Here is a 13032-nt window from a genome sequence, read left to right as displayed (position 1 = left end):
AAGAGAGTAAAATAAGAGATATAAAGAAAAAATAGGAAAAACATTATAAAAGTAAATTAAAAAGCTATGCAATAGAAAAAGTAATGAAAATAATGAAAAGAACTAAGTGCCTTCCTGCTGAGATCTCTCCCTTTGGATATTGCACTGATATTGTCCGAAACTGGTGTAAGCAAATGTCAGATGCTGTCCACCTGTGGCCCTCAGTAGCCTATTTGAAACTATAAATGATCCACAACCTGTGGCTGTCTCCACCTGGCTGAGCAGCACACACAAGACAGGCCAAGCTGCACTCCAAGGCTTTCTTTTATGAGCAGAAGGCATGGGGTGTGTCAGTAAATGTCTTAAGCAGGATCTACCTCTGCTTCCCTCTGCCTACTCTCAAGCAGTCAGTCTTAGTCACTTGAAATGGCTATTTCTGAAAGGGCTTCTGGCAGACTCAGGAGGTTGGGATCTCTGGATCTCTCATGAGAAGAAGGTATTGTTTGGACTTCAGGGAAGTTGGTGGGTGTGATCCTCTGACCCAGAGGCACAGGTCTGTATCTTTTTCAGATTATTTCCATGAACCCAGCAGGGTAAAGCCATTAGTAGGCAGACAGGTGGGGCCTCCAGAGTCCAGAGTTTGGGTCTGCCAGAATCCAGGAGGGCATTACTATCAGCTCTCCATGAGGAGAAAATGCCAATCCTATTCCCGGAAAAGTGTAGAGAATGACCATGTCCCAAAGGCAGTCTCTGACACTCCCTCAGTGTGCCGATTTTGCTGTCTTCAGCATCGATTAAGATGCACGGGAGGGTGAGTGGATTCCAGACAGTGAGGCAAACGGTACCCCAAAGGGTGGGGTAACTGCTTTTCCCCAGGCTGATTCCCTTGGGAGGAGCTTACACTTCTCAAGAAAAATGACTGCTGTGATGTCAGGTGATAACCTTGTACATGAGATCCCTGGCAGCCAATGCCCCACTTCTCTCCTCAATGCCTCCAACTCTAGACTCTCCCCAGGCGCTTCCAGTCTGTACCACCCGCCCCCCCATTGCCCGAGCCCAGGAGGAGTGTCTGCAAATGGAAAACTTATGCTTGGTCCCTTAAAAAAAGTGTCTTTGTATGTAGTGGGCTCCAAAACAAGATAAGATTAAAATATGTTATAAAAACAGCAAATAAGCTGGACAAAAAGTGATTCAAGTTAAGTGTTCTAATGTCCTTGTATTAATGAGAAAGAGGGCAAAAATACTAATTTTAGGCTTGTATAAGTTAATTATGCATGTGAAAATTTCTAGAGTAGCTACTAAAATAATAGACTTGATAACAGTCAAATTAGCAGAGATGGAAGCATAAAAGAAAAAATAATATAATAATCAAATGTGGTGAGATGCAGACAAAGCTGTATTTTGAGGGAAATTTATAGATTAAAAAAGTATACTTAGTTAAAAGGAAAAGTTGAAAATCAAAATATATGCTTGTTAAAAGAAAACAAATTATAAGAAAAACAGCAAATCAAACTGCAAAAATGGAAAGATGACAATAAAGAGCATAAAAAGAAAAAGAACTCATGGGCATGGGCAATAGTGTGATGACTGCAGGGTCGGGGATGATGGAAATGGAAGAGAGTATGGGGAATAAATGCTGATGGAAAATAAGATAAAAGAAAATTTAAAAAGAAAATAAAGAGCAGAAATCAATGAGCTAGAAAACAATATACAATAGAAAACTAATAGAATTCAAAAGTTGGTTCTTTATGAGCATTAATGAAAATGAAAGCCCCTTGGCAGTATTAATCTAGAACACACACACACACACACACACACACACACATCCCCAATACCAGAAATGAAAATGGGCATATCCTATACATATAAATGATGTAAGGATATTATGAGCAACTTTATGCCAAGAGAGAGCTTAAAAGAAACATACAAGTTTATGAAAAAAATAATAAAACACAAAAAGAATGAAAATAAGATTACTTCTGTATCTATTAAATAAACAATATAATTTAAAATCTTTTCCACACAGAAAAACTGGGGTATTAAAGTCTTCACTACAAGAATTCACCTCAGACTTCTGGCCAAGATGGAGGCATAGGTAGCTGTGCTTCACTTCCTCTCACAACAAAAGAAGGATAACTACCACTTTGAAAACCAAAACAAGCTCTAGATGGTGCGGCTCAGTGGATGTAGGCCTGCAAACCAAAGGGTTGCTGATACTCAGTCAGGGCACATGCCTGAGTTGTAGGCCAGGACCCCAGTAGGGGGCACATGAGAGGCAACCATACATTGAGTTTTTTTTTCACACTCCTTATCCCACCCTTCCCCTCTCTGTAAAAATAAATAAATAAAATCTTTAAAAAAATAAAAGAAAAACAAAAACAAAAACAATCAGAACTACCAGAAAATCAAATTGTATGGAAGTCTGACAACCAAGGCATTAAAGAAGAAACATTCTTCCAGACTGGTAGGAGGGGCAGAGATGGGGAGCTGGGGCATTGAAGATGTGTGACAAGGTAGTGGTGACAGACCTGGCAGGCAAGGTAGTGGCTGGTGCACTGGGATACACCATATTCCTGTGCAGATAAACTGGAAGGAACAACTGGGACCAAGACAGACCGCGCAATCCAGAGTTCCAGCATAGGAAATTAGAATTTCAAAACCTCTGATAGTAAAAACCTGCGGGGTTTGCAGCGGCAAGGGAAACTCCCAGTCTCACAGGAGAGTCCGTTGGAGGGGCCTTCAGTATCCTAGAACTCACACAAGCCCATACACCCAGGAAGCAGCACCCAAAAGGGTACAATCTGCTTGTAGGAAGCAAGGGAAGTGACTAAAAGCAGGGTGAGACCCAAGCAAGAGGCATTGTTTCCTCTCTGACCCCTGCCCCATATATAGCACCACAATCCAGTGAAGTGGGTTGTCCTGCCATGGTGAATACCTAAGCCTCTGCCCCTTACAATGTAAGAGGTGCGCTAAGACAAAGAAATATGGCCCAAATAGAACACATAAATACTCCAGAAAAAGAACTAAGTGAGGAGGAGACAACCTATCAGATGCAGAGGTCAAAACACTGGTAATCAGGAAGCTCACAGAAATCATTAAGTATAGCCACAAATTAAAGGAAGAAGTGAGGGCTATACAAAGTTAAATACAGAAAAATATACAGGGAAACAATGAAGGGAAGGAAACTGGGACTCAAAAAAAGGATTTGGAACAAAAGGAAGAAATAAACATCCAACCTAAACAGAATGAATAAACAAATATTAAAAAAAGATGAGAGACTTTGGAACCCCTGGAACAACATTAAATGTTCCAACATCCAAATAACAGGGATGCCAGAAGGAAAGGAGAAAGAGTAAGAAGTTAAAAACTTATTTGAATAAATAATGAAGGAAAGCTTCTCCAATCTGGTAAAGGAACTAGACATGCAAGTGTAGGAAGCTCAGAGAGCCCCTAGAAATTAGACCCAAGGAGGAACACACCAAGACACAGCATAATTAAACTACCCAAAATTAAAGATAAAGAGAGAATCTTAAAAGCAGCAAGAGAAAAAGGAGACAGTTATGTAACAAGGAGATCTCATAAGACACATAGCTGATTTCTCAAAAGAAACCTTACAGGCAAGAAGGGGCTGCAAAGATGTGTTCAAAGTCATGAAAAGCAAAGACCTACAACCAACATTACTTTATCCAGCAAAGCTGTCATTTAGAATGGAAGGGCAGATAAAGTGCTTCCCAGATAAGGTCAAGTTAAAGGAGTTCATCATCGCCAAGTCCTTATTGTATGAAATGTTAGAGATACTTATCTAAGAAAAAGAAGATCTAAACTATGAACAGTAAAATGACAACAAAGACACAACTATCAACAACGGCATCTAAAAAACAAAAACAATAACAAAAATAAGCAAACAACTAGAACAGGAACAGTATCACAGAAATGGAGATCACGTGCAGGGTTATCAGCAGGGAGGGAGAGAATGAGGGAAATGCCAGGAGAGCCCAGCACACCTCCTGAGTTGAGATACAAAGGCAGCTAGAGTCTGCAGAACACAGTACCAAAGACTAGAGTGCTGTGTAAAGTGAGAACACTTAAGATGTACTGATAGCCCCTCTCGAATATTCAGCTTACTAATTAGTACATGCATGTAAAAAACAACCCATGGCTACATGGAAGAAACACATTCATAAGATTAGAAAACATAGTATTTACTCTTACCAGCCATACTGGAAAAAGTCATAATGCATGGGAATTTGGGTAAAATATTTAGGAAGGTTGTGCCTTGGTTGCAGAGAATAATTAGTCCTAGATTGAGCAGAGCACTGCTCTGTACCCAAGTAACAAATCATAAAATATTCAAAATGATCAAATTGTTTGCAAGTAACAACTACATTTCAGAAGAAAGCTCAAGAAGATTGATGGGAATGTATAACTACCTGGCACCCACCAAGATAAAAAAATGTTTGACATCCAAACCAGAACTACCAGGTGTATAGGGAAGCAGAAACTCATGTGTCATAATGAGGAGAAAAACCAATCAATGAAAATGGACCCAGTAATGAAACAAATGCTAGATTAGCAAATAAGGCCATTAAAGTAGTCACTGAAACTGCAATCCATATGGCCAAAAAGTTAAACAGAAACATAAAAAATATAAAATAGACCCAAATCAATCCTCACCTAAGGATATGTGTACTGATTTTAGAGAGGAAAGGGGAGATAGGGAAAGAGAGAGGAAGAGAGAGAGAGACAGAGAGAGACAGAGACAGAGAGAGAGAGAGAGACAGAGAGAGAGAAATTCCAATGTGAGAAACATTGATTGGTTGCCTCCCATATGCGCCTTGACATACATGACAGACTAGGGATCAAACCCTCAACCTAAGTATGTGCTCTGACCAGGAACTGAACTTGCAACCTTTTGGTGCACTCCAAACAAGCCACTTGACCAAGGCCTAAATCAAATTTTCAGATAGGAAAACTACAATGTCTGAAGTGAAAATATACTGCATGGGACTAATTATAAATTAGATGTGGCAGAATAAAGATTAGTGAGCCTGAAGACAGTAATAAAAACTATCCAAATTTCTATAGTATATACTTCATCCAGGAAGAATAAAATGATCACAGAAAGAAGTTCTAAGATGCAGAAAGGACTGGGAAACAACTTAATTGTTAATCACGTGGGTAGATAAACATTACGAAAAGACAGTAATAATAATGCCTAGTTTGGGGATAAAAATGAGACAATTAAATTATTAATCTACAACAATAAGCTAGAAGACATAAAAATTAAGAACAGAAATTGAGCATATAAGTTCTAAATTTCATTGTAAGAGAACTGAAATCTTCATCATTTACTGATGAATGTCAACAGATAATGCCAAGCTGACAAAGCAAGAAATAGCAACATAAGCGTGTACAATATTTAGAAATGTGGAAATAATTACTAGAAGGAATTGCTTCAAGTTAAAGGTAAATGTTTCTCAGTCATAGGCTTAAAAGTGGGTTAAAGTAAGGCTATCACCTTTCTTTAGAAGCCTTTGAGGGTACAAAGGGTAGAATGGTGAAAGCATGCATTCTACCCTTTAAGAGTTTACAAAACATACATAATAGTTTTAATCCAAAATAATCCATTAATTCAGGAACCAATACAATGCATGCAAATTAATAACATGAAAAAAGAAAGCAACACATTTATTTACCTTTTCTAAAATGAGTAATATATAATATACTGTATTTTAGAAAAACCAACCAGTCATGTTAAATATTCAGTCAAGCTTCTTACTTGTTAACAACAAAAAAAATCTTGTCTGATTAGTTAAAGCAGAAAAAGAATTTATTTAAAGATTAGTAGGAAGCTTACTTATTTACATGAAACTATAAATCCCAACCACACAATGAAATCTTTTCCAGGAAAAACTAGACTGCCAACTGTACTTGAACAATGATTAAAAACAAACAAACAAACAAAAAAAAACTAGACTGCCACCATTACTTGGGACCTCTGATACTAGAAACCTAGAGCAATCAGAAGCTCCCCACCACTTGTGCCAAAAGATAACCTCCCTTGCTCACACCTCATGTTGTTCCTGTGCAACTTCAAGTGTGAAGTATATGATTGACCACATACCTCTAGCTTAAGCTGTAAGTGGGTATAAGTATATAAATTTTCTGGCATTAATTTTGGGAAGTCAGGTCTTATAATATCAGAAATTGCTAAAATGTAGGGAAGGTGCTCAAAAATGCTGGGTCACAAATGATGAATGTTTACTTCATTAAGTCACTGTAATTTAATGTTATAGGGAATTTGAATATAAATCATAAGTCATAGCTTTATTTCACAAAACACTTTTAACTCATGATTATCAAATCAATAAACTCCCAATTAAGTTTATATGAATATATGAAACAAGAGTATAAAAAACATGTTATTTCTGTTAATCCAAACAGTTCTGCAAAAAAGAATAATGAACAGATCCAATATTTTTAATACTGCTAAAGTAGACTTTAATGATCAAAACTGCTACCTAATCATGTCATATTCCAGAAATTTTCTTTTTAAAGATTTTATTTATTTGTTTTTAGAGAGAAGGGAAGAGAGGGGGTAAGGGAGAGATACATTGATCAGTTGCCTCTTGTTGCCTCTTGCACGTTCCAGGAATATGCCCTGACAGGTAATCAAACCAGTGATCTTTTAGTTCTCAGACTGGTGCTCAATTCAATGAGCCACACCAGCCAGGGCAGATTAACAAAAATTTTCTTTATGAGAGCTACCTTCCAATTATAACCAACTGTACAGTTTGTAAGAACTATCTAAAATGTATTACGTACTTTTGTACTTATTAAACAAACTATATAAAATATTACTTAATCTTTCCTTAATGTCTTAAGGTCACCATTATAAACAAAATGCAGTGTTGTTGTAAGTAGCTTCAAGGCTACTTTAGCAACTTAAATTAACTAACCCTTTCACTCAATTTTCCCAGAACTTTGACTTGTAATGTTGCTGGCTCCTAATTAAATAGTGCCTCTCCATACCAATCAGCCTCAGGAATGCCTACCGTGCTATCAGCATTTACCCGAACATGGCAAAACTACCAAGTCATACTCAAGTCTATGCCCAGGGCTAAAGCACAACTATAGTAATCAAATGATTTTGCAAGCTTCCCCATCTTTCAATATGGCCTTTCTTTATGATGATTTCAAAGTCCCTTTCTAGGCCCAATTTTACATTATCAATAATCTCTGCTAGTCTCTAACTAACTCTTAGAAGGGTACTAGATCAACAGAATTGACAGACTGATAGGATTTTAGGTACCTTGATAGATGGTAAGGAAACTGTACAGAGGGAAAGGAGGCTTTATTTAGCAGTCCCATGTATCATACTACATGTTGCTGCCTAAATGTCACATTTTTCTTTTGAGGACTCAAAATAAATCTTGGGATAGACTCAAAAGACATTTCAAAAACTGCCTGTTGCATTAGCTATGTGTCACACTACAAATTTTAATACTTCTTATATATTCAATTATAAAAGAAAAGCATCCATATTTTAGAAAATTTAGAAAACACAGGCTAAAAGAAAAGCTCCACCATTCTTGATACATTTTACATGTGTTTTTATGTGAAGTCTAAATATGGATGTACATAAACTTAACCTTATCTCTTGGCACTGAAGAGGGAAGAAAAAGGCCACAACAGCTAGGATAACAAAAAAATGAGGGAAAGAAAGATATGAGGTTAGAGAGATAAGGTGAGGCCAAAAAGTGAAAGCAGGGTCTTATGAATTATATTCAGTCCTATGCAGGTGGCTAGGTTGGTTGGAGCACCATCCTGTACACCAAAAAGGTCTCCAGTCAGGGCACATGCCTAGGTTGCAGGTTTGATCCCCATTTGGGGCATATACAGGAGGTAACCAATCGCTGTTTCTCTCTCACATCTCTCTCTCTCCCTCTGTCCCTCCCTCTCTGTCCTTTAAAAAAAGTTATATTCAACCATTAAAGTTTTTGTGCATGCAGTTGAACAAGGTTTGAAGTGTGTGGGTCCACTTACATGCAAATGTTTTTCAATACAAATACAGGAAAATTTTCTTGAGATTTCTTTCTTTCCTCCCTCCCTCACTGCCTGCTTTCCATCTTGACCTTTTTCCTTCCTTCATTTTTTACTGTTGTTCTATTACAGTTGTCCCAATGCTCCCTTGTTGCTCTTCCCTACACTGCCCATGCCCTACTCCCAGTCAATCCCCACCTGTTGTCCATGTCCATGGGTCATTTATACTTGTTCCTTGATTAAACCCTCCCCTTCCTTTCCTCTTTATACTCCTCCTTCCTCCCCTCTGGTCACTGTTAGTCTGTTCCTTGTTTCCATGCCTCTGGTTCTATTTTGCTTTTTGTTTGTCTTATTCATTGGGTTCCTCTTATAGGTGAGATCATATGGTATTTGTCTGCTAGAGATTTGTTAGTATCATGAAGCAATTATATCAATTACACTTAGCTACCATAAAAAAATCATACTGCTGCTTCTTTGTTATCAATGTATGAACTCTAATACCTGTAAGTAAATATGAATTTCTTTTTTACATTATCACATTAACACTTGTCTAGTGTTAGGGATATGTATAACACCTACAAGTGTTTTGTATCATGTAAGACAATATAGATGTAGGTACTGACAGACAAGACATTTTATAAACAGACTATGCCAACCTACAATATCGATAAATACAGTACAGCATTTAAAATGTTTTCTCTTATGATTTTTTCTCTAGCTTGCTATATTATAAGAATACAGTATACATTACATACAACATATAAAATATGTGTTAACTGACTGTTCAACTTATTGGTAACGCATCTGGTCAACAGTAGACTATCTGTAGTTAAATTTTGGGTGAGTCAAAAGTTACATATGAATTTCTGACCATGTGTAGCGTACTTACATGTTGTTCAAGGGTGAATTGTACTTGCATTGCTTTGGAGAGATAGGAAGTAATGAAATAGGTAAGTGGTGTGATCAAATTTGCATTTGGAAAAGTTCATCTTACCTTTAATGAGAAAAATAGATTAGAATGAGGCAAGCAGGGTCACTTAAACCGATTAAGAGAAAATAACAGCAGTCTAAGTGAGAGATGAAGGAACTGGATGGAGGCAGAGAGGGAAGTGGGCAGATTCAAGAGAGAATTAGGAAATAAAACTGTGAAGATTTGGGGATGGATTCAATTTTTATGTGAGAGAAAAGAAGGCATCATGAATGAATCCCAAGTTCCTAACTTGCGTAATCCAACAGACAATGGTGCCACTCACCAAGACAGGGAGTATTATAGTAAGACCAAATTTCAGGAGGAAAGGTCATGTTTTCACAGTTAATTTTAGATGTAATCAATGTGAAGATATCTATACTGAATATCTTGTTTGCATCTAGATTTATGCTCTACCTGTCACTATACAGTTTATCTGTATCAACAGGGAACCTCATTCAATGGCTTCTCTTGGATTCAGTTAAGGAAGCCCTGGTAACTGCTCAGAGGGTTAAAGTATTTATTACACTGGTTTACTCTCTATGAGGTTGCTTGAGCTCAGTCCTTCAAAAGAAGGTATGTCTCAATACAGGTCTTTGTAACTCTCTCCTTGGTACCATTAACTCCAAGCAAAATAATCAACATACATAAAAACACAATCCCACACTAAAGCCACATTACAATTAAATTGTTTAAAACTAGTGATAAGTAACAAATCTTAAAAGCAGTCAGAGAAATAAAATATATTATGTATAAAGAAACAAAGACCTGGCTTGTATAGCTCAGTGGATTGAGTGCAGGCTTCGAACCAAAGTGTCATCAGTTTGATTCCCTGTCAGGACACATGCCTGGGTTTTGGACCAGGTCCCTGGTAGGGGATGCATGAGACGCAACCATACATTAATATTTCTCTCCCTCTCTTCCTCCCTCCTCCTCTATAAATAAACAAATAATCAAACAAATAAATACAATCTTAAAAAAAGAAACAAAGATAAGAGAACAGCAGACTTGCTTTCAAAAACTATTGTAAAAAAATAAAACAAATAAAACATGTCATACTACAGTGCTCACAGGGAAAAAATAAAGCTAAAAATAAACCCTCCAAAAACCTGTCAAAGCAAAATCATTCTCCTTCAAAACATAAAGCAAAATAAAAGCTCAGAATTCATCACTGGCAGACTTATATTATGAGAAATGTTAAAGGAAGTTCTTTAGGCAGTAGGAAATGACAGCAGATAGCATCCTGGGAAAGATAAATGTACAGATCAGTATCATATACTTTTTTCTTAAGTTTCTTGAAAAGATAACTATTTAAAGCACACATAATAGCAGTGTATTGAGGTTTATAATACATGTAGAAGTAAAACGTATGACAAAAGTAACACAAAGAGTGGGAAGAGGTATACAGATTACATTTGAAGTTAACTGTGAAAACTTAGGCACATCTTATAAAACCCCAAAGAAGCCACTAAAAATAATTTTCAAAAATGATATATAGCTAATAAGCCAATGGTGAAGATAACATGCAATATTAAAAATGTAAGAAATATTATCAGAAATTAAAAAGGAACACTCACAATAAGTCAACCCATCAAAAAACCCCCTAAGAATCATTAATATGTATACATCCAATACCAAAGTTTCACTATATGAAGTAAAATATTTCAAACTCAGAGCAGAAATAGAGTAGTATTCTGATTTTCACTATACCAAATTCAATTGTATTTCTATGTAGTAGTAACAAAAAAATTATACTGAATTTAAAAAGTAATTTACATCAAAAACATGAAACATGTAGTGATAAAGTTAACCAAGTATGTGGAAAATGTATACAACACTGAAAACTAAAAAATACTGCTGAGAGAAATAAAAAATTTATCTAAAAATTGATTGATAAGTTCCATGTAATCTCAATCGAAACTCCCTTAGGCTTTTGTTTTTCTGAAAGAATTAACAATATGATTCTAAAGTCAAACAAAAAAAACAAAGATCTTAGTACAGCCTAACAATTTTTGGGGAAAAAAAAAAAAGGAAACCAAAACAGAAAACAAAATACATAGTTGGAAGACTCATTTACCAAATTTCAAGGCTTACTATATAAAGCTATAGTAATCAAGTCAATACAGTATTGGCCTACAGATAAATGGACAGAAGAGAAAATCCAGAAAGACACATAAATATATGTTCAACTGATATTCAACAAAGATGCCAAAGTAATACAGTGATTAAAGAATGTTTTTTTAACAAATGATACTTGAACTATTTATTCATATGAAAGAAAAATAAACCAATAAAAGTTTATAAGTTTAAACTTATAAGTGGTTTATTTTTATAACCTTACCTCAAATAACATACAAAATTATTTTGAAAAAGATCATAGATCCAACCAGAAAAAGTAAAACTTAGAAATTTCTGGGAAAAAAAGGAGAAACTTTTCATAACCTTGGTTGGGTTAAGATAAGATTTCTTAGGTCACTAAAAGCACAGAACATTAAATAAAATTGAACTCAAAAGTATTATTTTCTTTTCATCAAAAAACACTGAAGCCCTGACTGATATGACTCACTGTATTGGGTATCCCAAAATCTTGAAGGCCCCTGGTTTGATTCCTTGTCAGGGCACATGCCTGGATTGTGGGTCAGGTCCCTGCCTAGGGGTGTATGACAGGCAACTAATAGATGTTTCTCTCACACATCAGTGTTTCTTTCCCTCTCTTTCTCCCTTACTCCCCTAATCTAAAAATAAATAAAATCTTTAAAAAAAGAAATACAATCTTTTTAAGAAACATTGAAAATGAAAAGGTAGGACACAGACTGGGAAAAAATATATGCGATGCATTTATATCTAGCAAAGTATATAAAAGAATAGTTAAAATTAATAATGGAATACTATGCAGTAGGTAAAAAGGAGAAACTCATACATTTTGCAACAGCATGGATGGACCTGGAGAAAATTATGCTAAGTGAATTAGGCTAGTCAGTGAAAAATAAATACCAAACAGTCTCACTTACATGTGGAATCTAATGAACACAATAAACCAACAAAGAAAAGAGTAAGGAAAGCTTAGATACATAAAACAGAATGAAAGCTGCTGAAAAGGAAGGGTAGGGAACAGGATGAAAGATGGTGAAGGGCTTAACCAAAGAACATTTATGCACAACCCATTGATATGGAAAACACTATAGGGGTTGGTTTGGGGTGGGGAGAGGGTGAGACTGGGTGGAGAAAAAGTAGGAATAACTGTAACAGCATAGACAATAAAAATAAAAATTTCAATAATAAAATCAGGATAGTACTTTCTTTTGGGGACAGAGAATACAGGGAAGCTTGATTATACCTATATTTAATTTCTTTAAAAATTACTAGGTAGTAGGTACACAGGCCTTCATTATAGTTTTATTTATTCTTTACTCCATTGGTAAAATATATAGAATTGAAAGAAAAAGTAAACTATACCCAAAGAAAAAGCTTAATTCATATTTCATTTAATGATCATAGTTACTAAGATATTTAAAGAAGGACTTTCCCCTATGTCTTATTTACCTGTGGACACATACAAATATATGTAAAACTGGAGAGAAGAAAAAGATTCAGTTATATTTCTAGTTTCCTACTAGTCATTGCTAGTTGGATGCTTTAATGTTTCTATCATAACTTCAAACTCATTAAAAATTGAAGTTCACTGATCTTTTCCCACATCATGGACTCAAGCTCTATGTTCTTTGCTGGTTCTATCACTTTACAAGTTACAAGGATAGCATATTACTTTAGAGCATAAGCTTAGAGCCAAACTGCCTATGTTCAAATCTTGACCACAGCTCAAAAACTGCCTGACCTTAGTTAGGTAAATAACTTAATCTCTCTGTGCCTCAGAATACATGTTGAATACATATAAGGTACTTAGAGCTAAACCTGGCAAAAATAGCCATGCCCAATAAATGTTAACCACTCTTTTTTAAAACTTCTTGTTGCTACTATGACTATTATTACAACGGTGTGCTGATTCATCTATGTTTCTTCCTTGTTTCCCCTATATCAAACAA

At 35.8% G+C, this 13032-nt stretch overlaps 1 protein-coding gene across 3 annotated transcripts in view; it reads right to left on the bottom strand.

The window, feature by feature from the left end:
* KIAA2026 (KIAA2026 ortholog) overlaps positions 1–13032 on the bottom strand; it is a 137479-nt gene that overhangs the window by 76408 nt on the left and 48039 nt on the right. The window lies entirely within an intron of this gene.

The sequence above is a fragment of the Phyllostomus discolor genome, chromosome 3, assembly GCF_004126475.2.
Source record: "Phyllostomus discolor isolate MPI-MPIP mPhyDis1 chromosome 3, mPhyDis1.pri.v3, whole genome shotgun sequence".
Taxonomy (NCBI): domain Eukaryota; kingdom Metazoa; phylum Chordata; class Mammalia; order Chiroptera; family Phyllostomidae; genus Phyllostomus; species Phyllostomus discolor.
The sequence above is the reverse complement of the archived record's forward strand: the minus strand, read 5'-3'. Positions and strand labels throughout refer to the sequence as shown.